We start from the raw sequence: 16,460 nt of genomic DNA, 5'->3' as shown, positions 1-16,460 counted from the left end.
TCTGCCATTTGACTCTCGGCTGCTTTCCTGCCAAGGCTAGCTTAACAAGCAGAGCCCTCAAGGTCGCAAAAAATGCCCTTGGTAATGACATAGGGAGATTCTGAAAAAGGAACCAAAATCTCGGATGCACCACCATTTTCATGATGCCTATTCGACCCACCAATGAGAGCGGCAACCTGACCCATCTGTCCACATCTCTTGCCAGTGCTTTAATCGTGATCTCATAGCTATCTGTCATTATTATCGTAGGGTCTGTATGGACTCGGATGCCTAGGTACCAAACCGATCCTGTTTTCCCCCACTTAAGGGGGAAATCCACATCAACTGGAGTGGTGGCCGGCGTCAGAGGGAACACTATGGATTTATCCCAGTTAATCCTTAGGCCAGAACGGGCGGCGTATTTTATAATCTCTCTTAATATCGGTGCTACGTTACGGTGTGGGTCTTGGATATATAGCAAGGTGTCATCCGCATAAGCATAGATCACCAAATTATAGTTCTGGAAATGGAGACCCCGATAACTATGGTATTCTCACGATGCACATGCCAGCGGCTCCGCAACAATCGCATATAGCAGGGGCGACAGCAGACATCCCTGCCTAGTACCCCCAGCAATGTGAAAGGCATCTGAAACCATGCCATTAACTCTGAATCTGGCCAAAGGCTTCGCGTACAACATTGACACTAGTTGTAGAAAGACATCCCCCACTCCCAACCGCTGCAGAACCGCTGTCATATAATGCCACTCCAGCCAATCAAAGGCCTTCTCCGCATCCAAGAAAACAGCCATAGCTTTCATCTCCGGATTCAAATTCTGTATAGCCCCAAAGACTGTACGGAGGTTAGCAGTAAGACTATGGCCTGGAATAAACCCTGATTGCTCTGGCTTAATCAATTTTGGTAAGAGTATGGCCAGTCGGTCTGCCAGGATCTTAGCATAGATTTTGGTGTCAACATTTATTAATGACAAAGGGCAGTAGGACGAGCACTGTGTTAGAAGTTTGCCAGGCTTCAGAAGTGCAATCAACATCGACTCTCGCATCGAGGGCGGCATAACACCAGCCTCTGCAATCTCTGCGTAGGCTGCCCTCAGATGTGGGAATAATATGTCCTTAAAAGCCTTATAGAACCTTACTGTCAGCCCGTCAGGCCCCGGGGCCTTTCCCTCAGCCCTGATCATCTCTTCTAGGGACAGAGGCGCCATAAGGGACTCTCTGTCTGCTGCTTTCAGCCATGGCAATTCTATATGTAGCAGGTAATCTAGCGCTGCCTCTGGATTCGGGGCAATCTTGGAGGTGTAGAGTGCCTCATAATACACGCAGAACCTATTTGCTATGTGTTCTGGATCTGTGATCTCGCTGCCATCCTCGGCCTGCACCACCATAATCGTGTCTTTCTCTCTGTTGGGGCACACCAGGTTCGCCAGCACCGCCCCTGGTCTCTCACCCTCCCCATAAATACGGGATGTTGCGTATTTCCCCATATGTTGTACTTCAGTGAGTGCCATGTCCTGAAATTCCACCAATTTGATGCGTATGCGACCCAAGATCTGACTGTCAGACGTGCGTAGGTGCTCCCGCTCTAACTGGGCAAGCTCTTTTTCCAAAAAGTACAGACGCCCCGGAATCGATTGCAGAACCCTAGCGTGCTTTGCTATGTTTATCCCACGTATGTACACTTTCAATGTCTCTCCCACAGTGCGTATGCTATCTACAGAGCCAATATTGAACGGAAAAGAATCTTTTATGGCATCAGCCAGCTCGTCGTGAAGTGCTGAGTCGAGCAGCAAGTATGGGGGAAATCATAATGTAAATGGAGGAATCAGCCTGGGCCTCAACGCCATCACCTACAGAACCGGGGAATGATCTGAGTATGTTCTAGGCCAGGGAGCCTCCACCTGCAAGTTACCTACCATACTTTTGGACACCAGCCAAAGGTTGATTTGTGTATATAAATCATGTGCTGCCGAGTAGTGTGTGTACCCCCCACAGCAGGGTGCCTGTATCGCTATATGTTGACCAGCCCCAATTCCGCCGGCACCCTGGTCACCGCTGTGGCCGCCAAAGCTGGTTTCCTATGTGCGCCCCCCGCCCTGTCCAGTGAAGGGTCCAATGTGCAATTAAAGTCCCCTCTCCAAATCTGTGTGATCCCCCAACAGGTGCCTGCCCTGGTCGTAATGAAATTGGGGGTTATCAAAATTAGGCCCATAGAGCCCAATCAGGAGAAACGTGACAGCCCCATTACTGCAACGCACCCCTATATAGCTGCCATTAGGGTCTGTTTTGATCTCCTGAAGGCAGAAACAGGAGGTCCTCGATTCCCAAATCATCACCCCCGGAGAATAGGACGTGAACTCCGCTGCCAAAATTGGCCCCCGCATCCTCCGAGGGGTAAGTATAATGGCTACCCGGAACAAGGTGAGTTTCTTGCAAAAGAGCTCGGTCCATTCTGTGCCACTGTAAATAGGCCACTACCTTATGTGCCTTTCTGGCATCAATTAAACCTCTCACAATCCACATGACCATGCGTATCGTATTCGGACCTTTATTGGTATCTGATTCTGCATTGCTATTTGCCATTAGCCACAAAATGCTTAGAACCCTGTGTCTGCCAACCAACGCATGTGAGTCTGCAATCGCTTTGCTAAAAAAAACATTGGAACATATAACTCCCTGTGAATCCACCCCCCACCCACAACAGGAGTTGCCCCAGCCCGCCTGTCTGCAGATATACATCCCACCCCCACCCTTGGATGGACCAAAGTGACCCTCTCTTAAGCCAACAAGTGTTCCACACGCTTGTGAGGATGTTCCCCAGCTATGCTTATCGTCCTCTTGTGCCGGCCACCTACTGTGTTGTAGTGGTCAATTAGCTAAGTACTTGAATCTTACACCATGAGACCACTGGTCATCTGTTTTGTAGCATATCATGCGGCACCACTGCCAACAGCCTGTGTCCCTCTAAAAACATTACACTCCCCACCGGTATTCATCTCTGATGCCTTGTCTCCAGCCCTGTATCACCCTTGTCCAGCGTCCACAGGACGTCTCTCCTACTGGCACCTATGGTTGCACAAATTGTAGTCACAGCCATTTTGTGAGAGGGTGTCCACCGTTTCTTGTCCTCTCCCCTCAGCCATCCTTCGCTTCAGGAATTGGCCAAGGTTTTTATGGTCTGTAAAGAGGAGTGGCTTGCCATCCACCATCACTCGCAACCTGGCCGGGTATAACATGCGGTATTCCAAATGTAGATCTTGCAGCTGCCATTTCCCTGCAATAAATAAAAAAAAAATGCTGAAGGGTTTTGAGTTCTCTAGCTTGTTGCAGGGCAGAATCACGGTCTCTGTAGTTTAGTAATCTGGCTATAATGGGGCATGGCGGGGCACCCAGGAGCAGCTGGCCTGCAAGCGAGTGATGCGCTCTTTCTATCGCAAACAGACTGGAAAACGTATTGCGCTCCAGCAGCTGGATGAGCATGCATTCTATGTAACCCTCCATGTTATCCATAGCAGTAGGTTCAGCTACACCCACTATACATAGGTTATTCCTGCGGGATCTGGCCTCTAAGTCATCCTCTTCTGTTTGCAGGGCCACTAGCTCTTTGACCATCTTAGCCTGTCCAGAGGACATATTTGACTGGCCGTCCTCCACCTTTGAAATGTGCCTCTCCGTCTAGTCTAGCTGTTCCATCCGCTCTGTCATTCTGTCCATTCTGAAGGAGAAGGAGTCTATTTTACTATCTATGTGGGTCAGGCTTTGCTGTATTGCTGCTAATATTTGTCTCTCTGCTGCATTGCTGCTAATATTTGTTTCAGTTCCTGTTCCTCCCCCGATGGCATATCAGCTCCTCCAGACACACCCGCCACTATGCAGTCCCTTGCAGAGGTCTGCAATTTGCGCTGGTCAAGTTCTAGTATGGCTTGGTTTTTGTCTGTCTTGCCCATGTTTCAAGCCTTAGTTGGCGCACAGGTTACACTCACCCAAAGGCACTACTTCAGGATGCCTCCTCCATGCCAATATATACCGGGTTGCACGCCAAGGTCTCTGCACCACTACCGTGGGACAGGGCTCCCACCATCACCAGACAGCCGTATTTGTAGCGCCACTGCTGCAACTCACCACCCGAAATAGACCCCGCTCCGCGCTGATCACTGTCCTCCTGGCGCTGTCTGTAGTTCTCATCCTGTCTCCACTGATACCTGCTGGGACACCACAAGACGCTCCACATCTTGACCAGGTTCTAGCACTGGACCACGAGGGCACCCCACCTCACCTTAGCTAGGAGCGTGCAGAGTCACATGTGCTCGGGCCTCCGTCCCGCAGCCAGGGGCCGCCTTGTGTCTCCGCCAACCCCAGGACGCGTGGGCCGCACCCCGCTCTCACCAGCCCGGCCACTTAGGAAGTAAGTAATACACAAGTTATGTACACTAGTATGCAAGAAATAGCTGTAAAAACAGTGCAAATAGTGAAAATCACAATGGTTAGCAATGGGCCTATGGGGAACATAAACCATATACTAAGAAAGTGGAATGCAAAAGTCTGATTCTCACCTAGGCAAGTGTAGTGCATAGTGGGGCAATAGGAGTATTAGAAACACTAAAGGTAAGTAATAGAACCAACCCCAGAGCCCAGGAAAGCAGGAGAAAATCACAGTAACTTTCCTAAGCACACAAGAACACGAGAGACTGCAAGACACCAGTGATGAATTCCTGGACCTGAAGACCTGTGGAAGAAGGGGACCAAGTCCAAGAAGCACTGAAGAGTCCATGGAGAACAAGAGCCCCTGCTAACCTAGATGAAGGTGCTAAAGGAGAACCCCCAGTGAAGAACAACAGTCAGTACTGCACCCAAGAAGACAGGGGTTCCTGGTTGTTGCAGAAGATGTCCCACTCCAGATGGATGATTGCAGTCTTGCTTGCATTGCTGGATTACACCAAGAAGCCTTGGTACAAGCAAAGCTCACGGTTAGTGGAAAATGGTGGTGCCCAGGACCAGGAGGGACCTGGTAGACTCTACCAAGGAGAGGAAGTAAGAGGGGGCTCTCATCAACTCAGAGATCCCACAGAACACCAGGCAGCATGCACAGTAGTCCCACAGCACAGGGACAAAGAAGGTGCAAAAGGAGGCCCAGGCAGAACTACACAAAGGGATCCCACTCCGCCAGAGAACCACGCAGGAAGCTGTGCATCACAGGAAGGAGTGCTGGGGGCCGGAGCTGCACAGTCCATAAATACGTTAGTGGAAACATGCCAACAAGCCTTGAAAACTGCAAAACATGCAGTGCAAGGGGGTACTGTCGTGCGTGGGGAGGGAAGCTCTTACCTACACTAAGGTTGGACAGTTGGACATCAGGACCGTCAGGACCATTTCAGTCTACCACCCTTGATGCTGGATACACGCACTTCGTCAGGAGAGGGTACCCAAACCACCGGTCGTCGCTGCAGAGGAGTGCCTACTGAAGCAGGGAAGGGACTCCTTCACTGCAAGGGAGAGTCCTTCATTCTTCTGGTGCAGGCTGAAGACTGGCTGTCCTCTGAGGATGCATGACTGGGAAACAGTTGCAGTTGCTGCAGGAGCTGAAGATACAATGTTGCAGAAGTTGTCTTTACTTCTTGTTGCAGTTGTAGAGTTCCTGGAGGGTCCAGATGCAGTTTCTTCTGTAAGAAGGTGAAGTAAAGGATGCAGAAGATTCCTGCTGGAGTCTTGCAATCTGAATCTGAAGAACCACACAAGAGCGAGACCCTAAATTGCCCTGAAAGGGGGACTGGTCAGCTACACAGGTAAGCACCTATCAGGGGAGGGCTCTGACATCACCTGCTGGTACTGGCCACTCAGATGCTCCCAGAGTTCCCTGTCACCTTGGAATCCAAGATGGCAAAACCCAGGGACCCTCTGAAGGAGCTCTGAGCACAACCCCTGGGGTGGTGATGGACAGAGGAGTGGTCACTCCCCTTTCATTTGTCCATTTTTGTGCCAGAGCATGGACTAGGGATCCCTGAACCGGTGTAGACTGGATTATGGAAGGAGGGTGTCATTTGTGGCCTTCAAAGCATTTCCAGAGGCTCTGGGAGGCTACCCCTCCCATGTCTGTAATACCTATTTCCAAGGGGGGAGGATATAGCATCCCTCTCCCAAAGGAAATCCTTTGTTCTGCCTTCCTGGACTTGAGCTGCTCAAGCAACAGGAGGGCAGAAACCTGTCTGTGAGGTGGCAGCAGCTGGGGCTGCCTGGAAAACCTCAGAAGGCTGTAATAGTGGTACTGGTGGTCCTCTAAGGAGCTCCCAGAGTCGCAGATTGTATGGAATCATACAACCAATGCTCGCAAAAGCCTTGGGTTATGATTCCAACATATTTGACACCACACACGGCTATATTCGGAGTTACCATTGTGAAGTTGTACATAGGTGGTGACCTATGTCCAGTGCACATGTAAAATAGCATCCCTGCATTCACAAAGTCCGGGAAATTGGTCCTGGAGGTCATGGTGCCACCTCTGCTAGTGCAGGGGTGCCCTCACACACAGGTACTCAGCACCCAGCCTTCAGGGTTGGAAGGCCTGCAATACGGGTGACTTATAAGTGACCTGGTGCAGTGTAAATGGCAGTGAAAGTGTGCATGCACCCATTTCACACATGCTGCAATGGCAGTCCTATAGAAGCTTTTGCGTGGGCTCCCTATGGGTGGTAAAAGCAATGCTACAGCCCATAGGGATCCCCTGAAACCCCAATGCACCTGGGTACCTAGGTACCATATACTAGGGACTTATAAGGGGGGATCAGTATGCCAATTGTGGGTGAAATACTGGGTTACCAGGATGCAGTGACAAAATCTAGAGGAGCGAGAGCATAATCACTGGGATCCTGGTTAGCAGGATCCCAGTGAACCCAGTCAAACACACTGACATCAGGCAGAAATTGGGGGTAACATGCCACAAAGGGTACTTTCCTATACTTCAATTTTACTCACTTAAATTTTTCTGATTAATTATTTGCTGTTTTTCATTCCAGAAAATCCTCTAAAATACCTGCCCTTTTGAATTGTTGTAGACATGTCATTTTCAACAGTTTTGCAAACATATACACAACAATTAATTGCTATTAGAAATTGCTTTACTGGTTGACTGGGGTCTGAGCCATAGTCAGATAGCATCCACAATCCTAGTCAGGGTGTTGTGTAGCCATTTTAGCTATAGCTCCATGTACGTTAGTTTAATACACTATGCCGCTGTGCACTTTGACCGAGATATATTTTATTCGGCTTCACATTGTTATTTTTACAATAACCAGTTTTACGGTCTTGTTTTAATTTCTTCTATCTAACTGTTTTGCTTAGCCCAGCACTGTGTTCTCAAACAACACATTCTTGATCACCTTGTGCTTCAGTCAAGGCTAGTTTGGTACATTGCCGATGAGCGTGGTAGATGTTTAGTCTCCAACATTCGTAGAAAACACACATCTTTACCTAGGGACATTTTCTTAGAACATTAGCTGTGTTATTATAAAAATACTTCCTAGTCCCATCACACGTCAAGAGGGAGATTTCAGCAAGGGAACCACAACTGTATGCCGATTGCTGAATGCTTTGCCGCAGACTACAGGCCTTTGCTCATGTATGAGGGTTGATGTCCTCCAGGGGGAACCTGGAAGGCAGGATTAGAGCTTAACATGCTGCGCTCAAATTATGATTCAGATAGAAAAGAGTCCATCAATTTTAGTGGCAATATGATGGCGTTATTCTTAAGCTTCACTCTTATCATCACCATTTTAATATTGTCATGTTGTGTCATTCTGGTTATTGCAGCTCACGCTTTGCTATCTAAAATGCAGTCGTTTTATTAACCCAGTCTTTAAAACCTATACTGCTTTCATTGTCATTTATATATGAGACCGAATTGTGAATGAGAGAACCGGATGCGACCTGAGTGACCACGCCTTCCCTGAGAAGTATGATATGTCATGTGCTCGTCTGCCCAATCATCTCTACCTTTCAGGAGAGAAGAGGCACTGCTAGTTAGCCGGAGCAAAACCCGTATTTAAAGCGACAGGTGTCACCCACAGTGGGTCAGACTCAGGCGGTCATTATGAACATGGCGGGAAAGACCACCAACAGCTGTGGCGGCGGTGAACAGAATCCCGGCGGCGGCAGCGAATGGAAACCGGCCATTTAATGAACAAAAAACCCAAACCCCCCCAAACATTCCCACACCACCACTCCCCTCCAGAACCCTGTCGGTGGGAATCACAGCCCACCCTACCCCGCCACCGCCAAGCACACCCACATCCAGCCCTCCAAATAATGATGCACAAATCACCTCGGCGGACAGTGGAGGCCAGACGACCATTGGCGGCTGCGACCACCACGGGCAGCAAGTGGGCCCAACAGCAACCACTGCACACATTGGCTAGGCTTAGCACCCACACATCCAGAACACCACAAAACACCCCCAGACACACCCCACAATCCCTTGCAAGGAAACCAGGACCAGAAGATGGAGAGCACCAGAGCCAGACAGAGAACGCCAGCAGACAGGACACGCATAGTGACCCACGTAGGAGCACACAAACACCGTCCCCAGTTCCAACGCCATCCACCACCCTCACCATGTCCCCCCCAAAAAATCCACGCTTCACGGAACGGGAGCTAAGGACCATGGTGGACGAGATCCTAAAAGTGGAGCCCCAAATATTTTGCTCCGAGGTGCAGCAAACACCCGCCGCACGGAAAATGGAGCTGTGGCAGCCCATTGTCAACAGTGTGAATGCAGTGGGACACCATCCATGCACCAGGGATGTCATCCGCAAGAGATGGAACGACCTGCGGGGGAAGGTCCCGGCCATGGCATCCAGGCACCACATCGCAGTGCAGAAGACTGGGGGAGGGCCACCAACCAACACCACCCGACTACACCGACTGGGAGAAGAAGGTACTCGCCATCCTGCACCCAGAGGGACTCACTGGACTCACTGGAGGAATGGACTCAGGTAAGTCATCTACATTTACCCCATATACACCATACTTGTAATGCATGTACCACCCCACCCCACCCACACCCACTTAGGCCCACACCCCTCCCAGCCATAACCCATCACATCCACCACCCTGCATCACCCACAACCCACTACCAGGCCCACATCACTCCTGCTGTGCACAGCCACCCACCCCTGCACGTACCCCGTGCTCTCTCTGCTTTCCAAATTGTCACTAACAGGCTAGTGACCAATTTCACCAATTCACATTGGCATACTGGAACACCCTTATAATTCCCTAGTATATGGTACGGAGGTACCCAGGGTATTGGGGTTCCAGGAGATCCCTATGGGCTGCAGCATTTCTTTTGCCACCCATAGGGAGCTCTGACAATTCTTACACAGGCCTGCCACTGCAGCCTGAGTGAAATAACGTCCACGTTATTTCACAGCCATTTACAACTGCCCTTAAGTAACTTATAAGTCACCTATATGTCTAACCTTCACCTGGTGAAGGTTGGGTGCAAAGTTACTTAGTGTGTGGGCACCCTGGCACTAGCCAAGGTGCCCCCACATTGTTCAGGGCAAATTCCCCGGACTTTGTGAGTGCGGGGACACCATTTCACGCGTGCACTATACATAGGTCACTACCTATGTATAGCGTCACAATGGTAACTCCGAACATGGCCATGTAACATGTCTAAGATCATGGAATTGTCACCCCAATGCCATTATGGCATTGGGGAGACAATTCCATGATCCCCCGAGTTTCTAGCACAGACCCGGGTACTGCCAAACTGCCTTTCCGGGGGTTTCACTGCAGCTGCTGCCAACCCCTCAGACAGGTTTCTGCCCTCCTGGGGTCCAGCCAGGCCTGGACCAGGAAGGCAGAACAAAGGACTTCCTCAGAGAGAGGGTGTTACACCCTCTCCCTTTGGAAAAAGGTGTCAGGGCTGGGGAGGAGTAGCCTCCCCCAGCCTCTGGAAATGCTTTGATGGGCACAGATGGTGCCCAACTCTGCATAAGCCAGACTACACCGGTTCAGGGATCCCCCAGCCCTGCTCTGGCACCAAACTGGACAAAGGAAAGGGGAGTGACCACTCCCCTGACCTGCACCTCCCAGGACAGGTGCCCAGAGCCCCTCCAGTGTGCTCCAGACCTCTGCCATCTTGGAAACAGAGGTGTTGCTGGCACACTGGACTGCTCTGAGTGGCCAGTGCCATCAGGTGACGTCAGAGACTCCTTCTGATAGGCTCTTACCTGTGTTACTAGCCTATCCTCCTTCCTAGGGAGCCAAACCTCCTTTTCTGGCTATTTAGGGTCTCTGCTTTGGGGAATTCTTCAGATACCGAATGCAAGAGCTCACCAGAGTTCCTCTGCATCTCTCTCTTCACCTTCTGCCAAAGGATCGACCGCTGACTGCTCAGGACGCCTGCAAAACCGCAACAAAGTAGCAAAGACGACTACTGCCACCTTGTATTGCTTCTCCTGCCGCCTTCTGGACTGTTTCCTGGTGGTGCATGCTCTGGGGGTAGCCTGCCTCCTTTCTGCACCAGGAGCTCTGAAGAAATCTCCTGTGGGACGACGGAATCTTCCCCCTGCACCCGCAGGCAACAAAAAGACTGCATCACCGGTCTTCTGGGTCCCATCTCCGCACGAGCGTGGTCCCTGGAACTCAGCAACTCTGTCCAAGTGACTCCCTGTCAAAGCCCAGCTCACCTGAGTTCTTGTTCAGTTCTGATGGAGGTTGAAGACAATCCGACCCCACCCTGAAACTGCTTGTTCCAGCACACTAGTTTTTAACACAGTGCACTAAGAACAGAAGCTCAAGGGTAGGGGGGAAGTGGATAAAATAAAAAAAGAGAGACAACACTGTTCTTGCGTTTCCACTGTTGAAGTGCTGCACAAATCTGCGGCCCTTTCTGAATTCCGTAGAAACTGGTGCCTAATGAAACATAAACAAAGAACAGATAAGTGCAACCTATTCCTAAATGGGTTCCTGACTATCCCTTTATTTATTAGAAATTCTCTTCTAAAAGTACCTCTTGGATCCTGGTCTCGAGTTTCCAGGTTTGGAATGTGTTACTGCTCTGGGATGTGCTTTCTATTACTGTAAAGCTTCTAAAACATTAAACAAATACCGTTATCAGAATTACCAATATCAAACATTCATCTTAATATAACTAAAGCCTAAATTCCCAATAGCAGACTCACTTTTCCCATATCTCCAGAATCTTTTGGAAAACAAATACTGTACTTTTACATCAAAATACAGCATGTAATTTGTGCAAGTCCTTGATTTACTGTTTGCCTTGCTGTTAATGGTTTCCACTGTTCGATTCTTAAAAGTTCCATAAAAAAAAAACAATGTTTGTTTCACAAAGCTCCGCAAGGTATTCTTGCAACAAAGAGCCTGAATCACAATGTTCGTGGAAGGTATCTTGCTTCAAACCGTCCACACACAAATCCAGAAATTGTTGTCAAAGTTCCTTCAGGTAATAAAAAGTTTTGCACTTACTTGTTGCTGGCAAGAGATACTGATCAGTCTAACCTTGTCTTCTTTCTCTTTTGCAGGTTGTTTGTAGGAGAGAGGCTGAGGCAAGGAGGAACCGGAAACCAGAAGAAGGAAGAGCCAGCAGCTGCGCGCATTGAAGCCAATGAAAGTCTGTAGAGAGCAGGAGTGCCAGCGCCGAGGGATCTGTTCTCAGGTAAGCGGGAGGTAGACGAGCACAAGCACTGGGTGAGGCTCGGGGGCTGCCTTTTATAGACAGGGCTGGGTGTGGTTCGAAGAGCTGGGTGTGGTTTGAAGGGCTGGGTGTGGTCCTCACATGCTGCACATGTTCTTGAAAGGTGTGCAGAGTTTCAGTTATTATGCAAATGAGTTGAATTAACACATGGCCTAAGGAGGAGTGTTTTAAAGAAGCCTTGGTAAAAGCAAGGCCCAATGTGTAAACAAAACAGCACATTAAACAACATACACAGAAGCCTAAGGGGGGGGGAAGGTGAGATAACAAGAAAGGGTTTGAATAGTAAGTTTAAAAGGGAGCTATTACAGAACCCACTAGTGCAGTGAGAGGGGACATGCTCTTTGCTGTGCACAAACCCTAACACTCCCACAGTCCAGTGACTCTTCAGTCCAAGTTTGGTGGAGGTAAGTCCTTGCCTCCCCACGCTGGACTGCATTGCTGGGTACCGCGTAATTTGCAGCTGCTCCGGCTCCTGTGCACTCTTCCAGGATTTCCTTCGTGCACAGCCAAGCCTGGGTCCCCGACGCTCTAACCTGCAGTGCACAACCTTCTGAGTTGTCCTCCGGCGCCGTGGGACTCCCTTTTGTGTCTTCGGGTGGACTCCGGGTCACTCCTCTTCCAAGTGCCTGTTCCAGTACTTCTGCGGTTGCTGCCTGCTTCTGTGAGGGCTCCCTGACTTGCTGGGTGCCCCCTCTGTCTCCTCATCCAAGTGGCGACATCCTGGTCCCTCCTGGGCCACAGCAGCATCCAAAAATCCTAACCGCAACCCTTGCAGTTAGCAAGGCTTGTTTGCGGTATTTCTGCGTGGGAACACCTCTGCAAGCTTCTTCACGACGTAGGACATCCATCCTCCAAAGGGGAAGCTTCTAGCCCTCTTCGTTCTTGCAGAATCCACAGCTTCTACCATCCGGTGGGAGCTTCTTTGCACCGTCAGCTGGCATTTCCTGGGCATCTGCCCACTCTCAACATTGTCGCAACTTTTGGACTTGGTCCCCTTGTTTCACAGGTACTCAGGTCTGGAAATCCACTTTGGTTGCTTTGTTGGTGTTGGTCTTCCTTGCAGAAACCCCCTATCACGACTTATGTTCTCTCTGGGGGTTATAGGTGCACTTTACACCTACTTTTTAGGGTCTTGGGGTGGGCTATTTTGCTAACCCTCACTTTTGCCTCCTACACACTGCCACTAAATGCAATGTCCATCTCACAAAGGCACCCTTGAAGGCCACTGAAAGGTACACCAGCACTAAATTGAAAAGTACAGCCCACTTCAAACCCTCCTGCATATGTAACAAACTCTCCTATGTCCCCCAACAGGCACCACCACCCATGCAACCCTAATGGAGGGGACAAGGAGTGCCACAGCATTCCAGGGAGACAGATGCACATCACAGGACACTGGCGAAGGATCCCTGGACACTGATGAGCAGGCAGATGCCTCACACAGTCCTGGATGCTCACCATGCAGCAGCCCCACCCAGGAAAGCACTGTCACCCCTAACACCCAGTCAAGACCAGCAGTCCAGGGGGGCGTTCCCACACCAGTGGACCCAGGGCACAAACAGGTGGAACACAGCAACAGAGGCCACAGTCTCCCACCCCCAACATGCAGGAAGACGAGGGCCCCAGTACTAGTGCACATCCAGACCTGCGCAGGGGACACAGGCACAGGGGGCCAGGGCAAGGTCAAGTGCCCCAGTGGGTCAGGGGGTAGGGCACCGGATAGATGCAGCAGCCCAGGATGTCATTGCAGAGGTATTGGGGGCATACCAACATACCCAAGACAGGTTGGCACAGATTGTAACCACCCTGGGGCAAAGTCAGAGGATGCAGCTGGAACACCACCAACAGGTCATGGAGCAGTGAAAAGAACACAATGCCACTATGGCCACCATTTCTGGAGCACTGCTGCAGTTGGTCAACAAACCCTCAGACACCCACACTGGACAAGAGGCCCCCACAACGGCCCTGGACAACCGGGGACAGTTGTTCCAAGCAGCTGGAACAGCACAGGAAAAAACCTCCCTGGAATCACAAGGGCCGACCATGTCACCCTAAGTAGCTCCACAGCAGGTGCCCAAACGTAGTCTCAGGCCAAGATATGGCAATGGAAACCCAGCTAAGAACAAGCCCCCTTCTAACAATTGACACTGCTACTACTGGCAAGCAACCATCCCACCCATTCACAAACTGCACTTAGCTGAAGGCTAAATAATGCACTAAACTACAAATAGGACCCACCTATGAAATCAAACAGGCCTGCCACCAAGTCGTTTTTGAGGACAACCAACTATAATGACTTCCATCGCTGTACATAGCACATTTCACTGTATTCCACCAATAAACAACATATCTCACCTGTAACACTGTCCCCTGTCTTCAATGTTGAACAAAGTGATGTAATGATGCAACAGGCAGGGATAAACGTTATTGTCAAATTGTGCATGCTGCTGGTACAGTGTGTTTCTAAATAGTCAAGAAGGGAATGCTTATGTTGTCTGCCGTACCATGCTGAAGAGGTCCATGACTCGCATATCATGACCAATTCCCCCTAGTTTACATGGCACACTTACAGTATCAGTCACTAACCACATATAGAGGCTGAAGTCACAGACAGTTATTGGAAATAGAGTTGTATCAGTTGGTTTCTGGAATAGACATCTTCCCCTTCCTCATCCTCTCCATCACTCTCCTCACCTCTCTGAGGTAACAGATCAGGACCTATAGCACCCTCTGCCCCCAAAAGGGGGAATGAATGTCTCACTGCCACGTTTTGCAGCATGCAGCATGCCACGACTATCCTACACAAGTTATCAGGCCCATAGGCCAGGGAACCCCCAGAGATATGTAGGCACCAGAATCTAGCCTTCAGGAGACCTATAGTACCCTCTATCACCCTCCTAGTACGTCCATGGGCCTCATTGTATTTCCTCTCTGTATCCGTCCTGGGATTCCTCACTGGTGTCAGGAGCCAATGCAAGTTTGGATAGCCAGAATCACCTAGAGAAATCTTCAATTCAGAGTCATCATTGGAATGTCCTTAGTCTGTTAGGCTGTTTTTCTGCAATGTGTCAGTTAGTGACAGGCACACTTACCCATGATCCACCCTCTGTCCTCTTGGAGTTGTTCCTCAAAACAAATGAATCATGGACTGATACCGGAAACATGGCATTCACATGGGATATGTACTGGTCTGCTGTACATACCAATTGGATGTTCATGGATTGAAAGTTCTTCCTGTTTCTCTACACCTGTTCACTCACTTTTGGGGGGATGATGGGTATGTGGGTTCCATCGATGGCACCAATAACATGGGGAATGTTTGCAAATGCATAGAAGTCAGACTTGATGGCAGGGAGCTCAGCACTTTGGGGGAATCGCACGTAGGATTGCAGATGTTGTACAAATGATTTTGAAATCTTGTAAGTACCAGGCTGAACATTGGCTGTGAGAAACCAGAACCCATGCCCACTGTCACTTGAAATGAGCCTGGTCCGGAGAACACCTGCACCTCAGTTGGAACGGCATGCTGATTACGATTTCCAGGAGTCAGTGCAGAATCCAGTAATGCACATAGGTCATGAATAGTTGCACGTGTGAGTCTGTAAGTGATAATGATCTGATGCTCTACCATGGTCCCCATATCCAAAAGTGGTCTGTACGCAGAAGGTGCCCTTCCTCGCCACAAGGGTCGGTACCTGTGAGGGGTAAGAACAAGGAGTCATGTGCACACATACACTGGCATATTTGCTAAACACATTCACTGCATTCTTCATAGTAGTGTCTGTACAATAACTGCAACCTGACAGATGTACATTGACATCACTAAGAGGGAACTGGGTAAATCATGTGTGATTATATACTCTATGGATAGAGACATAGGGGCTTTAGATGGCTAGTAGGCCCAGCATTGTGACTAAATTGAATTTCAAGATGCGTAGGTGATGGCAAAATTTCTGCCCACTGTAATTCTGCCCCTTCATTGTGGAAGTGACCTAAGACCGCTAGAGGTTGACGTCACAACGTTCGCCGGTGTTTACCGCTGTTCGCACCATCATTGGATAACATGGATGCCAATGGGGAATCCTGGCATTTCATGATCGCCGCCGGCGGTGACGGTGCATTCTGCCGTGGAACGTAAGCGCGTTCGTCATCGTGTGCTCACTTGACTCCCTGATCTTGTGCGGACAAGTACTCCACTCTGTGTACTGCTGTGGCCTGCCTCTGGCTATGAATGTTCCACCTGGTGGTCAGAGGAAAGGGCCCCGCCCTTCAACCAGGAAGAACTGGAGAAACTGGTGGAAGGGGTCCTGCCGCTGTGTGGCAGACTCTACGGCCGGCCAGAGGAATGCTGCGTGCCACTGTCCTGCATGTCTGGGAGTACTGTCTGTCCTATGTCTAGCAATCAGCCAGCTATTGCCATTGTGCAAGTGCCTGACCTCTGTGTTTCTTCTCTGTGTCTCCCTACTAGGTCAGCGCCCACCAGAAGAGGGCACATTGGCATGCCATTGCCAAGGAGGTACGGACCCTGGGGGTCTACAACTGGCGGAGCACCCACTGTCGAAAGAGGTGCAGCGCTGGGCGCGGAAGATCAGTGAGGTCCAGCTGGGGAAGTCCTCCCAACGTGGTAGGGGTGCCCGTCGGGCACTGATCCCCCTCATGCTAAGGATCCTGGCGGTGGTATACCCAGACCTGGATGGGCGCTTGAAGGCTGCACAACAGTCAAAAGGGGTTGAGTACTCACAGCCCAT

Source organism: Pleurodeles waltl, chromosome 8 (genome assembly GCF_031143425.1).
Source record: "Pleurodeles waltl isolate 20211129_DDA chromosome 8, aPleWal1.hap1.20221129, whole genome shotgun sequence".
In the NCBI taxonomy this organism is placed as follows: domain Eukaryota; kingdom Metazoa; phylum Chordata; class Amphibia; order Caudata; family Salamandridae; genus Pleurodeles; species Pleurodeles waltl.
The sequence above is the reverse complement of the archived record's forward strand: the minus strand, read 5'-3'. Positions refer to the sequence as shown.